Raw genomic sequence first — 17,238 nt, 5'->3', positions numbered from 1 at the left:
GACATGGCGAACATTATTTTGAGCAATGTTTGCAATCACTTAATATGTCAAGCTAGATGATTGTTGAAGAATGAGCTGTAACTAGTTGAAAACTATTTGTAGAACCTACAACCTGTTGCTGTCAATGGATAGACAGGAGAGAAATTAATATTCACTTCGTACCTGTTGATAAGAATTAAGATACTGGATCTATCTATCTGAAATTGATCTTCCTCGTCAGAAAACTTCCAATGGTTTTTATTATATCACATTGCCTTATGTTACCTTATAGTATATCATAACATATCGTATCAATTATGTATTATTTATATTATATTACATATTTATCGCTTGTCTCAATCTTCTAGAAAAGGAGTCCCAGAAGGGCTGGACCTTATCTTTTTATTCCCCTTTGCATCTACCACACTCAGAGGAGTGCTTGACATCCAGTAGTTGCTCAAAAAATAGATTTTGAATGACTAAACAACCAAAAAGAAGCATAAATTCTTTAATAGAATCTCAACACCACGCCTACAAAAGTGGCAAAGTTTACCATAAGAATGTTATCCTTTAGTAAAGCGTCCACGTTCGAGTATTATAATTTGGTGTGATGTATAATTGATGCAGCTCTGTCTGCAAATAAAATATTTTAATTTTTTTTAAACCTTCTAAAATCGAAACAAATTTTAAGGGCAATATTTTTTTAATAGAAAATACCATGCAATTATACAAAATCTTCTTCTCCTTCCACTGTAAGATTTTTAATGGACAAAATACTCAAAAGTTTGTCTATAGAAATGTGACTCTCAGAATTGTATAGCCAAGCTAGGAAGTAACACCCACGGTGTGAAGAAATTGTATGGATCATTCCAAGGTCTATGTTGTAATTATTTTCCCTGCAGCCAGATTAACTAAAGTCTATGAACTTGACCATACACTATAATGAAATGTAATAATCTTGTCATGCTGCAATATTAAAGCCATATATTTAGGAAAGTATTTTTAGCTGGCAGATTGAGTTAACACAAATTTATGACATCCTCTTCTTGGGTGCTACTTCTTTAGGCTATATTACAAGATTCGGTCAGCTTATTTTCCAAGAGTTGTGACTATCTGATGGATTTACTGAAAATTTTAGGGGAAAAAAAAAATAATTTGGCATTAAAGAGGTTGCAAACTTTCAGCCCAATATCCAAGACAGCCACAGACAGGTTAGATGTCATTAGTGGGTATTTATTTGAAAATTGAAATAGTTGTCAGTGTTCAGAACTCAGAAGATTTCCTGTGAATCCAGTTTTCCTTGGGTAATTCTAGGCCGCCTTCCTGCACGGCACTAACCTAGTGAGCCCAGGAATAGGGCCTTCCCTTTGAGATGCAACGCTCTTCCTTTCACCACACTTCCCTCCTAGCTTCCATAATCCATTTATTCACCTGTCTGGCCTCTTTAGGCATTTGAGTTTTGACTCCTGTTATATATGATGAAATGTACTCAAAAGACAGTATCTGATGGTGGAAACACCATTGGACTAGCAATCCCTAATTGGATGATCTTAAGCAAGACCACTTTTTGTTCTCAACTGCAGTTTACTCATTTGTAAAATGAGAATGAGATATCTTCTCCATATACATCATGGGGTTTTTCAAAAAAATACACAAAATAAAGCGTGGAAAGGGGTCAATAAGTTTTACAGTGTTAAAAAATTATAAGGGACTCTGATTGACTAAGACTCTTTGAACTTATTGTTTTTGATGAAGTGTAGTTAGTACTGGAGAAGTCCCATCGTGGCTTTCAAATTAGATTGTGGGAATAGCTTCTTTCTATTATCATTTCAATTATGTTAATTCCTAATTTTACTCTTTGTTTTTGAAAGCTTAGAAATAAATATCATCCTTGTTTTTATAGCATATTACCTTATTTACATGAACACTTCATTTTAGCTCTCATGAACTATGAGTATTTAATATAAGAAAGATGACCATTTATATAAATGAATATGTAAAGGTACAACTATAAGTCATTTTTCTTTTAAAAATATATCTTTAGGTTTATATTGAGATCAGAAACACTGCAACAACTTATTAAATAGATCTACATTTATAATTCATCAAATCATTCAAGAAACATTTATTAATTGTTTACCATGTTCTATACTTTGTGCTTGGCTCTGCAAAAAATAGTGAAGAGGAGAAACATGCTAGCAAGGTAGGGAGCAGGTAATAAACCACCCACTTCCCCTCACCCCACTCCGACAAATAAAATAATTACAAGTCGTGGTAAGGGCTAAGAGGAAATAAGGAAGGTGCTGTGATAGAGAACAAAGTAGGGGTCAACACCAGATGGGGTGATCAGTTACATTCTAGCAAACGTTTCATTTACTCTGAAACCTGAAAAAGGAATTTGCAAATGCCTTAAGGAGGGAGAGAGCTCAGTGTGTTCTAGTCACTCAGGGACGGTCAGTGTGGACCGAGGGTGGAGCGAGAAGAGGACAGTGGCATGAGTTTGCAGAGGTAAGCTGGAATCTGGTTATCCCGACTTTTCAGTTCACGAGAGGAAATTTGGTTTTAAGTTTTAAATGTTATGTATGTTTTGAGAAGATTATTCTGGCTACTGTGGAATAAATCGATTGCCAGGAGTCAAGAGTGGAACCAGAGGTTCTAGTAGTACCTCTATAAACTATCACCTCCCTGTGATAGGTTATAGAGGCTCAGATCGGGTTGGTAGCAGGGGATAGATACCTGTAGACTTGTCAAGTTACCAATTGATTGGCTATAACAAGGGCAAGGGATGTGTTTGATTTTTTTGTTATTCTATCAGATGGAGACTAGGGAAGGAGCAGCCTAGGAGTACAGATGATACGGAGAGATAATCAAGATTTCTCTTTTGGGCATGGTGAGTTAGAGAAGCCAGCCCTAGTGGTCTAGTGGTTAAGATTCGACGCTCTCACTGCCACAGTCCGGGTTCATTTCCTGGTCCGGGAACCACGCCTCTGGTCTGTCAGTTGCCATACTTTGGTGGCTGCCTGTTGCTGTGATGCTGAAAACTATGCCATCAGTGTTTCAAATACCAGCAGGGTCACCCATGGTGGTTTCAGGGGAGCTTCTAGACTCAGACAGACTAGGAAGAAGACCTGGCCACCCACTTCCGAAAAAATTAGCCATGAAAACCTATGAATAGCAGCGGAGCATTGTTTGATGTAGCGCTGGAAGGTGAGAGGATGGCGCAAGAAGGCCGGGAAGGGTTCCGCTCTGCTGTCCACAGGGTCGTTAGGAGTCGGAATTGACCGGAGGGCACAAACAACAACAAGTTAAAGAGATACCTGTGAGAGATCTGAGAGGAGATGTCAAAGGGACACATCTCTGAAATTAAATCAAGGTCGAGGAGATCTGGGTTTCCCCTGAGGTTACCGCTCTTTTATTAGCAGGTGATAGAGAGCCTTGACCGTCGAGGTTACTTTTGAAGTGACCTGCCTCACTTTCTGAGTCTCAGATTTTTCTTCCTTATATTGCACTGCTATGTCCAGGGAAACAAAGTGTTTTAGTAGTACTCAAGTGGTATAAATGATGCATAATTGCTGTTTTATAAGAAGAACTCTAATCACTGCAAGATCTTGAATCAGCCATCCAAACAGGTAAATTCGGATTACCAATTTGACTTTACTAAGCTTAAAAATGTTTCTTACCCCTAAGTGCTCAGAAGTTAACTATAATTCAAAATTCACCAAAAAATCTCCATTCACGGAATACTTCGAGCAATTAAGATTGATTACTGATCCATTCAAAACAGAAAGATTCTTCATGTTTAACCAAATTCCAAAATGAGAAATCAACAAAACTTCTACAGCTTTTATTCTTTCTTTGACTTCATTCCAAAAAAGAGTTATCAAACTCTGAATTAGTAAGTTTAGGATAACCAAATGATTTGCTGTTCTCTGACATTTTTCTTTTGTTCCTTTACACCTTTGCTTATGCTTCTCTTTCTTCGTGGAATGCCTTCCTTCCTTTGACTGCCTGGGGAGCAGCGTCTTCAGTAACCAGCCCCACTGCCAGCCACTGCCACCGTGGAAAGTTCCCACCATGCTCCACCCGGTTCCTCAGACCGCACATGCATTTCTCCAGTCCCTAAAGCTCCTTGCATACATCTCTATCAGCGCAGTTTTCTCAACTGTTGGTTTACTTTCCTGCTTCCCTCATATAATGATGAACTAATTGAGGACTGTGAACTCTCCAGCCCTTACCATTACGCTGAGCAATGGAATGCTTTTAAGAGACGTAGAAGGAAGACAAGAAAACACGGAGGAAATGAAGTTCTGTTTTTGTTTGCTCATTTTTTAACAGACCTGAATGTATTTTGCCAGTTACATATTTTAGAATACAAATAATATAAATATAAGAATATGAAATTTTAATATTAAATATTCTGGTTTGCCTGCAAAAAATATTTTTCTAATATTTATAAAAAGAGTATCTTGAAATAGGCAGAAAAAAAATCCTATTATCAACATGAAACTTTTATGAGTTCGTCTCAGGCAAGCTGATGAACAAACATTTTAAGATATCATGACAAGCGACTCTACATGAATTATTTTCTGGAATTGGTATTTAGGACAATTCTGTTAGCTTTGTGACAATTAAAGAAGCAGTCTTTTCTGTAAACTCACATTTCAAGGCAAACAAAATTCCAGCACTATTGCCTCCTTTGTCCAGAAGACAAGTTATTATCCAAAGGTAAAATGATTTAGACATTTTCGTTGCCAAAATCAATGTGTAATTTATTCTCCTAAACAGATTCCTCCTTACCTTTTTGACCAACCTATAATAATCTTGGCATTCAGCACCCCTAGGATCATTGAGTTGGTGAGTTCTCGGTGGGAGATAATTCTAGCTGTTCCCAAACTGTAGTCTCGAGACAAGCTGAAATATGATGCTTTCCAGGTACAGACATGAATGAATAAATGAATAAATCGTTTATGAATAAATCATATCGTTCTAGGAAATCTGTCATTTGGTTGTTGAGACACAGCGTTCATTTTTTTCATAGAAATATTGCTGAAGAAGGTTCCTGCCACAGCCCACAAAGCCTGTTACTTCATAATGGGTCGACAGAATAGCATTTGTTGGTACTCGAGAACCCAGTCTCAAGATGAAACTACCATTCTCTGAGAAAGTGCTTTTAGAGTTCTGTCTTCAAATTCTTTAAATTTAAATTCTTTAAATTCTTGGCATAAGGGAAACACATCTTCCTCCACTTGTATTTGCAACTTCACAGTGGGAAGAGAGGCTCTATGGCCTCCACATGAGGTGTGCTATCTCTCACGGTATGGAACAGGAGCCCCAGTAAAACAAAAGGGGAGAAGTAGAAACATAACCTCCAAGCTGCAGGAATTAAGGACTGTAGGGAAAGAGCTTTCTGTCAGTGAAACCCCCTTTATCAGATAAACACCTTTCACTCATGTACTGTTTTACTACTCTTCTAAGGAATTTTCCTGCCTTATCTCTTTCTATTTACCTTCCCTTTTAATAACCTCTTTAACCTCATCTGTTACCACTCTAGCCTTGTTTTTTTGGTATTCCAGCACAACAGAACTTCATTGCCCTCTACCCATGAGTTGTGCCCCATCTCACCCCAGGGCCTTTGCACATGCTATTATCTTTTCTTGGAATTTCCTTTTGCCCTCACTCATCTGCTCTTGCTCCTTTCACCTCGTTAATTTCTATTCGTTCTGATTAGGTAAAACCCTCCTCTTATATTCCTCCATTGCATCAATATCACTCTTTCCTAACACTTATCATAGCCACAGTTTTTAAAATTTATTTGTGTTATTTTTTAATTAATTCCTATAATTTTCAATAAACTGCAAGCTCCATGAGGATAGTGGCCACGTTGTCTTTGGTTGTTGATTGTATCCCCATTTCCTAACACAGTGCCTGGCACATGGAAAGCTCTCAATAAATGGGATTTGTTTAGAAACAAAAGAGTAACAAATAATAAAGTCAAATAAATATCTAATAAAATAACACAAATTATTGAATTACAAAAGATTGAATTAATCAATGAGTTAATGACCATTACTTATGCCTTTTCTAAAAGATTTTTCTCTTCATAGACCTCAACTTAGAGCTTTTGATGTGCTACTCATTCCTCAAAATCAGGAGACAGTTCGCAGATTTCATGATCATTTTTATGGAACAGAAAATAATGCAAAATCAGACAAATTTTCATTAAATTCTATTTGTTACTCCTCTTTTATCTCACATCTACCTACACTTTTTTTTATATCAACCTAGTGGAATAAAGGTGACAATATCTCACATGCATAACTTCACCATCCCATGACACAAGACAATCCTTTCTACTGACCTTCAAAATCCTTCTAAACGTGATGCCACAGGCGACTATCACTAATTAAGTTTTTGGGCATCAGGAGATGAAATTGACTTGCAATCCCCCAAAGAAGTAAAGAAAAAAGTCTCCTTCTTTCTATTATCAGCAGGATAAACTTTTCTGGGAAACTATGATGAGAAGAACACAGTTTCTAATTATGCATGTTGCTTTGGCTCCAACAATATATTAAGAACAGCTTTAAATTCTTCCTATAGCTTTGTTGTAAAAAGGTTTTCACAAAAAATGGATTTAATTTCATCTCTTTCTTCTCATAATGTATATCAGACATTGTCTTGATTATCTCAGATCTCTTAAACACGATGTGGGCTCAATCATTTAGATAATAGGATATCTTAGAACAGTCAGTATGGTAGGCAGAATAATGTGTCCCCCCTCCAAGCATGTCCATGTCCTAATCCCCAGAAACTGCGAATGTGTTACTTTAAATGGCAAAAGGGACTTTAAAGAAGTGATTAAATTAAGGGTCTTGCAATGCGAATATTATCTTGATGAGCCCAACGTAATCACAGCGGTCCTTAAAGGTGGAAGCTAGTGGCAGCAGAAGATTCAGAGTCAGAGTGATTTGATGTGAGAAAAACTTGACAGGCCGTTGCTGACGTTGACAATGGAAGAGGGCCACAATCCAAGGAATAGGCAGCCTTTAGAAGCTGGGAAGGCAAGAAAACAGATTTTCCTCCAGAGACTCCAGAAGGAATGCAACCCTGCCAAAATCTTCATTTTAGCCCATTGAGATCCATTTTGTGTTTTTGTAAGCCACTAAATTTGTAGTACAGCATTAATGGGAGGCAAACATAGTGAGTTTAAGAAACTTGTCAAGTTCATACAGTGAATGAAGAGTCAGAAATAATACCCAAACAATTTGATGAGAAAACTCATTTTATGTAACCAGCAGTGTAAGAACAACTCAAAACTGTACACACAAGCACACAAAGATGAATATACAAACATAGCATAAACATACATATGCATACAATTGTATATATGCATACATATATGTACTATATATATGTACACACACACACACATAAACACATGTCATTACCAATGAGATACTACCTCACTCATTTCGATTATTTGAAAACAGCACATCCTTATGATAACGAAAGCGCAGAGAGAAACTTGGTTTCAAAGTGCTACTAAATACTACTTATACAACCTATTTCATGAGATGCTGAAGATGTACTGCACACAGTAATATTTAAATGAAATGACAGTTCTACCAGCGTTAACCTCAGGTTATCAATTGACTGCATTAGCGATTTCTTTTACTGTGTGTGTGTGTGTATACGTGTGCGTATGTATATATCTACCTTCTTTTAAAGTATTCAGAATGTTTATACTGGGCCTGCCCCGTGGCTTGGCGGTTAGGTGCGCATGCTCTGCTACTGGCGGCCCCGGTTCGGATCCCGGGCGCGCACCGACGCACCGCTTCTCCGGCCATGCTTAGGCCGCGTCCCACATACAGAAACTAGAAGGATGTGCAACTACGACGTACAACTATCTACTGGGGTGCTTTGGGGGAAAAAAAGGAGGAGGATTAGGCAATAGATGTTAGCTCAGAGCCGGTCTTCCTCAGCAAAAACAGGAGGATTAGCACAGATGTTAGCTCAGGGCTGATCTTCCTCACAAAAAAAAAAAAAAAAAAACGAATGTTTATACTAATTGTCACTAATGATTGCTAATAAATTCCTCATGATTTAGATACGAGGAATCTTGAAATCAAAACCAATGGCAACAGACAAGAAGTGATAACCAGGTGCTTAGGAATGTGTGAAGAAAAAAGAGACGGGTACGCCAGTACAAGAATGAGCTTAGGTAGCAAGTGTAGTTGGAGAGATGGGGAAGATCTCCTGAAAACCAGACTTTGAAGTAATTTTCAGGAAATTTTTAGAATGTTTGGAGAGGATCAGAATGAATATCCACTTCCTAGAGCCAAGAAGAAGAGAGATCAATTTGCAACTCCATCATTTTCCAACTGGATGATATTGAACCATACATTAACCTCTCTGAACCTGATTGTCATCTCATAAAAAAGCACACTGGCGCCAGCCGGTGGCATAGTGGTTAAGTGTGCGTGCTCTGCTTCGGCGACCCAGAGTTCACAGGTTCAGATCCCAGGCACGCACCGATGCACCATTTGTCAAGCCATGCTGTGGTGGTGTCCCATATAAACTAGAGGAGAATGGGCATGGATGTCAGCCCAGGGCCAATCTTCCTCAGAAAAAAGAGGGGGATTGGCATCGGATGTTAACTCAGGGCTAATCTTCCTCACACACACACAAAAAAAGCACACTAATATCTAAACATGAGGCTATTGTGATGGGTACATGAACCAATCCATGTAAATCACCTAGGATAGGGTAGGCATCTATCAAATATTATTTCCTTTCTTCCTCCCTGCTGTCTCCATTAATACTTTGCTGCATGCTTTAGAGCATATATCCTAAAATTTGCTCTGTCAGATAAGCTGCTTTCAAATGATACACCACATAGGGTTTATTGTCCATTTTTAAATAAACTGTGTTAAATGAACTTAATTATGTTCCTCTATTGTAGGACTTCTCAGAGCCTTCAGTATTGTACTGTGTATTGTGATTCTTTGAGGGACATACATTATATAATATGAATCATTTCCAAATTATATTTGACAACAGAAATGTTTTTCCTAAAGAATCATATGAGACAAGTTCAACAAAACATACTGTAAGAAATGCACGTTTAGAGAAAACCTTGGAATAAAGCATCAGGCGATAGGAGCTTAGAGCCATATTTTTGTTGTTTCATGGCTGTGTTAACTTTAAAACAAAGATTTAATATTTAGAGAACTTTGTTCTATCTGCCTTGTCTCTTCTACAGAGAGTTATGGGGATAAAATTGTACACAGTATGCAAAAGTACGATGTAGAGTTAAAAGGGCCACACAAGCATGAGATTAGTATTACATCGTTGTACCATCTGACCTGCCATTTGTTCCACCATGTGAAAGGAATGTAGCTGATGGTTCCTAAAGACCTTGATAGGTCAAAATAAAGAAAAGGTACACAGCACTGGGCCCAGAGGCCACGAGGTGAGAGACTGTGGATGAATGAACACAACCCAGTTATTCCTGTGAGAAAATAATTCAATTCAAAACAAATGTCCTACCTTTAGATAGCTGGCAGAGTTTTGTACAAAAGAGACACGGGCTCTTTTAAGATTTTTATTGAATTTTAATCCATTATTATAGTCTAGCACAAAATTAGTCATAGGACTGTCCGTCCCATAGCTCCCTCCATCATATTGAGAAACCTCATATAGGTCCCTCTTCTCTCTGGGACTCAATATTGAAAGAGATGGAGAGAGAAAGAGTCAGAGACAAAGACAGGGAGATTAATTGTGTTTCTTTATTCAAAAATTCCCCAAAATTGATCTGTGGAATATTAAACCCGGGAGATCCTTCCCCAAAAGGAACCTTCCATGGTCAATTATATTTAGGAAGCACTGTTCTATCCCCCTTCTAGGAGTTTCCAAGGCACTTTATCAATCTAAGAAATCCTAGAAGTTCTTCAGTAAAGAAACTTACTACTTGGTCTAATCCAATATTTCCAAAATTATTTGATCACGATAAACATTATATACAAGAAATTTACAAAAATTGCGCTGAATAATGTCCCACCAAACCCATGGGGTAAATGCTCAGTGAAATGGTATCCCAAGTCCCCAAGAGCTCTGTTATTCTCAGCGTGTACGTGGTTCCTCAGGAGGATGGAGGGATGGCTTGGTGTCTCTGCATCCTCAGTGTTCAGACTTTCTTTTCTAATAGCACTGTTCAGCCCCCACGGAGTCAATTAGTGGCTGGAAATGCAGTTAAAACTATTAATGTAAGGGACCAGAGTGCAGGTTGAATAGACTGGATGGAAAAGGCTGCTTCTGGGGGACCCATTTTCCCCAGGAAGAGCCTCCTCTCTCTCTCTGTACACGCTGCCTCTTCTTGCCAGCTGTGGTGTCTGTGTTTGCCACTCCAGGGGGACTAGGCCCTCACTTCACGTGGAGCAAGGGGCTGAGGAGAAACATTGCTGGTAAGCGAGACACCTACGACATTTTGGATCAACATGATTAAGTAAAGCCCTGGCTCACCAGCTTCTCTAAAGGAGATGATCCCTCTGCACTGGAGGGCTCTGTAGGCCGTTAGGCTTGAAATGGACCCTGGAGTCTTCCAGTCAGGATTTGCCTGCGCTGGCAAAGTGCAAGAGAGAAATGAAACAGTTAACCAGAAAATTAAGACCCAACCTCTAAGCAACCTGTGGAAGTCACAGGAAGTTGATTTTAGCAAAAGCAATATACATTGGATTTTATAACAACTATTGACACATAACTCTGTAATTGCTAACGGTGCATTGCCTGTTTACTGTGCTAAGTAACATATATATAATCTAATTTATTCCTCATAATAATCTTCCAAAGAAAAGATTTCTTATATTGGTTTTACAAACGAAAAACTAAAGTTGAGAAAGGAGAAATGGCTGCCCAAGTACCCTGCAGGAAAATGTCAGACCAGAAATTCAAACAGGTCTAGCCAACTACAAAAACTATAGTCTATATCCGTGGTGTTCCACTGCCTCCCTTCCTGCGCTTGGTATCTTCCACCTGCTCCTCCAGATCCATTCTTCCCCCTTGTCTGCCCTTTTCTTTGTTCCATGAGGATGATCTGTAAGGATTACGTTAATTAATTACTTTGTCTCTGGCTTCTAGTTAAATTTGGCCAATAGAGGACAGTGGTAGGAAATTGGAGGGAGGTCCTTTAGACTGGTTCTCTACTACCATCATTGCTTTTTGCAAGATAGCTGATTCTGTATGATCTTCTCTCTCATGGTTCCTCTTCCCTTTGAGCCAAGGGTTGGTGTGTTGGAAAGCTTGCAGAGGTGGCTGCTGTTATTCCTCCTGTCCTTGTATGAATGCCCCTTTGCAAGGTGACTTTTCTCTCCTCCAATACAGAGGTGAGGTCTATTTCTCCATCCTGTTAATCTGGGCTGGACTTATCCCTTGCTTTGACCAGAGAATGGTAAAAGTGGCATTACTTAAGTAAGTTCTAGAGCATTGGCCTCAAGAAGCCTTGCAGCCTCTACCCTTCCCTTCCTGGAACCCTGACATCATCACGTGAGGAAGCCTGGTTAGACTCCTTGAAAATGAATGACTGCAAGGAGAGGTTGGCCCAGCCAACAACAAGAACTGACCTTCAGAAATGTGAATGAGGTCATCCGGGACCATCTAACCCCATTCAATCTGCCACATCACTGCACCTAAATGTGTAACTCCAGGCAAGATCAGAAGAAGGACTACACAGCTGATTCCAGCCTAGATAGCTAACCCACAGAATTATGAGTAAATAAATGGTTATTTTAAAACACTACGTTTTAGGATATTTTTTGTTGTGCAGCAGTGATAGCTAACTGATACAATAACTGAATTGTCCCATGCCTTTATGCATAGTCCTTTTTTACATAAAGCTTCCTCAAATTATCTGATATTAGGTATGCCCCCTGGACCCTTGTTGATACCCTTACCACTACAGTTCAATAAGTAATCAAAGACTTCTTTGGAAGCAGACTGACCTCAGCTCTATCTCCCCACACTGCTGAAACAATAGAAGTATTTCTCTAGGAAATCTTAATAATAAGTAGTTAATTATAATAGTTACTTGGTGTCAAGCACGTTTCTTGCATTACTTCTAGTTACTGTTACCGCAGACCTGGAATTAGGTATTATCAGCCCCGTTTTTCAGATGAGCAAGCAGAAGTTCAAAGAGGCAGAGTGATTGATTCAGTATACTGCTAGAGAGTAGCAGGTTCAGAATTCACACCTTGGTCTCAGTTTGCTCTGAAACTTATGTTCTTTCCACTTCAAACCGTCTCAGAAATTGAAACTTCAGTTCTAATAGCTAACCAAAAATAGTCCTAGAGCACAAACTCTGCCAACTTGGGAATCTCTGGATTTCCATTCTAAAAATGGCTTTCTGAAGCTGTCAGTTCTTCTCTCAGAATAAAGGATTAGAGCCACAATAGTAGAAGCACACTTCAGCACTATCAAGTACATATAACTTATTTGTCCTTCAAGAGTAGAGATTTTGGGCCTAGTGTTTGTGCAGTTTCCCAGTATATCTGCTTTAGAAATCCATCTTGTTAGACCCCCAGTAAAAATGGTATATGGTAAAAATGGATGTATATAAAAAGAGGGAAGTAATCTGTGGTCCTTGTTTGCTTTACTTTATCTATTTAACATTAGGTTCCTTGTAAGAGCCTCCTGAGATAGAGAATTTATGTTCACATAGGTTCCTGAGGGAATACACCATCAAAAGTGACTCCGGCAGGTTCCTGAAGTATGACAAGAAGGCTACCAACTAAAGGATTTGTGCTGAAGTCGCAGGCAGCACAGAGGAGATGATACTACATTTTTGTGTTAGAGAATGGACCACATTGTTGAAGGCCAGTGAATAGAATCTAGAATGATAAGAGCAGCTCATTTTTAGGGAAAGCAGCGTGGATATAGCATAGCGCATGAACATGTGGGCTCAGGAGTGAGAAGGCTCAGATATGGGCATGAGTTATGATGTCTTCTCATTGTGTGACTTTGGGCAAGTTACTTAGAATCTCCAAATCTCACTTAAATTCACTATGAGAAAAAAAAGATTACAGTGACACCTACCTCATAAGGTACTGTGAAGAGTCAATGAGGTAATAATGCATGTAAAGAACTTGCTAGAATACCTGGTATATATTAACAGTAAAATAATTTCAATTTTTTTTTTTTATCACTGGTGTGCCTTATACAAGTTCTTTACGTGTATTCTACCTTGTTGCAACCCCCATCCCTCCAAGGTAAATATACTGTCCATTTTTGTAGTTTTGAAAACTGAAGCCAGTACGTGTCAAAGCTGGGAATTGATCTGAACTCCCTCTGACTGCACAAAGTTGAAGTTTTTTCCTCCATGTATGTTCCTCTTCATCAACCTTCCTTTCCTAGGGTGGTGTGTAAGAGAGAAAAATTTTGTGTCTATGCTCAATCTCTTTCATAGGTAAAACATGGCCATCGTGCCATGCACTTGGGGATGTTTGTCCAACAGCGGGGATGCATTTGTCATAATCCAGGAATGCTCTTTTAGCTTCAGGGATCCCCTGCACATTATAGTAAGGCAGCTGCTGCAGGAATCTGGTTCCATTCATAGTTGCAGAACAAAAGAGAGATAATTGGGCTATGTAGGGAGCAAGTCCATGACCTTGGCCTCATTAGCAACATGCTTTAATCATCAAAGCCAAGGAACCACAGGTGGCTGTGCTCTGTGCAAATGTTCTGCGTCTCATTTCCTGAAAATGTCGATGTTTGAGAATATAAATATTACTTATAATCCTGGGATGATTGTTCAGGTACTAATGGAATGGTTTTATGGTATTGATTTTCAATAGCTCATTTGCTATAATCAGCTTAACTTCATCTGCTAGAAAAAGAATTTCTAATTCCAGTCTGAAACACATTATAAGAAAGTGATTTTAGCCCAGTCTGCCACCACCTTGAATCCTTTATGGAAGTAGACTGGGTCTAAATCTTAAATAAATAAATCAACTTTAGACTCTCCCAGATTCTCATGATCTCACAAGATTGATTTCCTTTTCTTTAATCTGTTTCTAATAAAAGGGATATTTTCCTTTGAGACATGGTCCATAATCTTTTCCATTTTTGTTATCGTTCTCATAGACATCCTCTTTTCCATTTCAAAAGAAGCAAGCTTTGTCAGAAGTAGGCAGCTTTAATGAATAATCAAGTCTGTGCAGAGCTGAAGAAATTCTAAGGAGAAGGAATGGTCTTTGGGTTGACTGGGAAGAACAATGCACAAAGGCAACACGCCCTCTCCTCCTTGAGAGGTATGAGACCATAGCGTTCTCTCCTACCCCAAGGTATTAATCTATAGAACCCAAAAGCTGTTTGTCTATGAGAAAGAAAATGGAAAAGAAACAGGGAAGGTGAACTGAGGTAGCAATAGATAGAACTAACAACGAAAGGCAGTATTCAAAATGCAGCATGTACTTTCCTAAAAGTTTTACATTGATTATAGTGTTGAATCTTTCCAAGACCTCAAGATGGAGACTATTATCATATCACTATCTTATAGAAGTTCACAGAGTTAGATAAACTCTCCCAAAGTCATTCAGCTTGTATATTGGAGTCAGGGCTCAAATCAAGGCAGCCACACTCCAGAGCCCACAAGTCTGACCATTGGGCACCATTGCTTGTGATAATGCATGATGGACCATAGGTTGAGGGTTAATTCTTGTTCCACATCTTCCCTCTGGACCTTTGGGCAAAGCACTTCACAACTGTGAGCCTCAGGTCCTCTAGCTTTAAAATGGAGATAATACCTGTCTCCTACCATTGAGATAATACGTGTAAACACTAAATATGCTGCCCAGCTCATGGTAAAAACTCTATAAATGATCACTGAAGTTGCTATTATTTTGTTAATTTGCTCTGTGACCCTAGGCAAGTTATTAAACCACTTAAGCTCTAGGGACTTTATTATTTAAATGAACATAAGTTTATTGTCTTCTCCGCTTCACCTTGCTGAGGGTTGTGAGGCTCAAAAGAAATAAGCAAACACCTTACAAAATATACAAAATAGAATTGAAAGGTATTTAAGACTAAAAATAAAGTGCGTCTCTATTTGCAATGAATGGAACAGCTGACTCCTATTAATCAAACATCTCTGTTTAGCAGGCCTAGATCCAACGGGCCGCTGACTGGATCACTTTTAGTGAGGGACAAACGTTAAGAGTGGTGTGCAGTACTGCCTTTGGAGGTACATTATACATGTACACTAGAAAATAAATTCCTTAAGTGTAGTGATGTTATTCCTTTTTATATCAGAGCATAGAAGGGCTGTATGTGTGTGTGTGTGTGTGTGTGTTTAAGAGACAGACACACACACACAGAAGTTGAAATTTATCCAATCAGCCAACTATTGGGGGTGTCAGAATAAGGATTCAATTTCGTATTTGTCAAACTCCAAAGCCCATAATAATAATTCATATTTATGAAATAATTATTATGTGCCGAGCTCTCCGCAAAGGTATACACACACACACATACACGTACACACATATATTTCTTCAACTTACTGGTGTTCTTATCCTCATTTTCCAGATGTGAAAACAAGGACTCAAAGTGCTTAACTTGTTCAAGGTTTTACAAAAGCATATGGCAGAGTTAAGCAAGATTCAATGTCCATCTGACCAAAAAAGTTGTGCTTTCACTTATGGAGCCGACATGAGCCTTGTTGGTGCCTAGCGAATCAGAGCATTGAGCAGAGGATCTCTGAGAAGTGTTGAGGGCCGTGCTGGGAGATCATTGAGCAGGCACAGGGCATGGAAGCTAGGCAGGCAGGGCAGTGGGAGAATCACTGGCTGTGTAATTTTGATTGTGATAACATGGGTGTGGACTCATTTCAGGGAAGTATCTATTCCCTCTCCCAAAATGTCTACTGGGAGGAGGGTGAGGTAGATAATTCTCATGTACCTTCCTGAAGATCTGTATGGTGGTTGGAGATTGTAATGACTCCTTATAAGCTTTTGTAACATTAGGACTTTGTGTTTAATATTTACTTGAGGGAAACATGATCTGATCTATGTGATGCCCTCAGTCCAGTAAAAGAAGCAGATATTTAAATATATGACTTGAACTTCAGCAGAGTGACTGTTACGCCAGAGATGAGCAGAGATTGAGGAAGTGACCATCTCAGTCTCGGAAACTTAAACAAGGATCCTCAGAAGAGGAAACATTTGATTCAGGACTTGAAAATTGTGTAAGAGTTTTGTAGACAAAGAAGGTGTGGAATAAAGGAAAGAGAAGAAGAAATGAGATAAAGTGCTGATCAATCAACATAAACGTGTATGTTTAAAAACTCCAAAGAAACTTATAAATAAAAGGCACAGTAAAAAAAATGCTTTATACTTATAAAAACTCTTTATATTTAGTGGGAATAATGCCTTAATTTTCAAAGTGCTTTCATTTATATTACCTCATCTGATTCACGGAACCCTGTGAATAGAAGGAATTGGTGTTTAGCAAATGTTCTAGTCCCTTTGCGCTACTATAAAAAAATATCTTAGACTGGGTAGCTTTTAAACAATGGTATTTATTTCTCACAGTTCTGGAGGCTGAGAAGTCCAAAGTCAAGGTGCTAGTGGATTTGGTGTCTGGTAGGGGCCTTTTCCTCGTAGACCGCCTTCCCACTGTAACCTCAGGTGGTGGAAGGAGCAGAAGAGCTCTGTGGAGTCTCCTTTATAAACGCACTAATCACACTCACGAGGCCCCACCCTCATGACCTAACACAGCCCAAAGGCCCCACCTCCTAATACCATCACAGTTGGCATTAGGTTTCAACATATGGATTTGTGGGGACACAAACACTCAGTCCCTAGCACCAAGGGAATTGAGAAACTATTTAAGTGACTTGATCTTAAAACAACCAAGTAGCAAAGCTGAACTAGAATCCAGAACCCATATTCTTTGATTCACTGCCCTTGAGTGGATATAGTATAAACCGCCTACTTATATTTTAATACTAGGAAAGAAAGCATTGTCATACTTTTGGGAAAAAGTAAGAAAGAGATGATACATTTGCAGTTCTTTAATGAAAATTAAAAGAATTTCTTGAGGTGTTAGATTGAGTACTTTTAAAAGCAAGAGGGTTAAAGTTGAGAAGTCCTTCTTTCAGAAGCATCTCATAATGATGTTCATAGTCAAGAGATGAGTAAATTATTCATTATTCTTCTCTCTGAGAGAAAATCAAAGAACTGATCTTGAAATATGAGACATTTCACAGCAGTA

Source organism: Diceros bicornis, chromosome 2, assembly GCF_020826845.1.
Source record: "Diceros bicornis minor isolate mBicDic1 chromosome 2, mDicBic1.mat.cur, whole genome shotgun sequence".
Taxonomy (NCBI): Eukaryota; Metazoa; Chordata; class Mammalia; order Perissodactyla; family Rhinocerotidae; genus Diceros; species Diceros bicornis.
Note: the sequence above shows the minus strand (reverse complement) of the source record.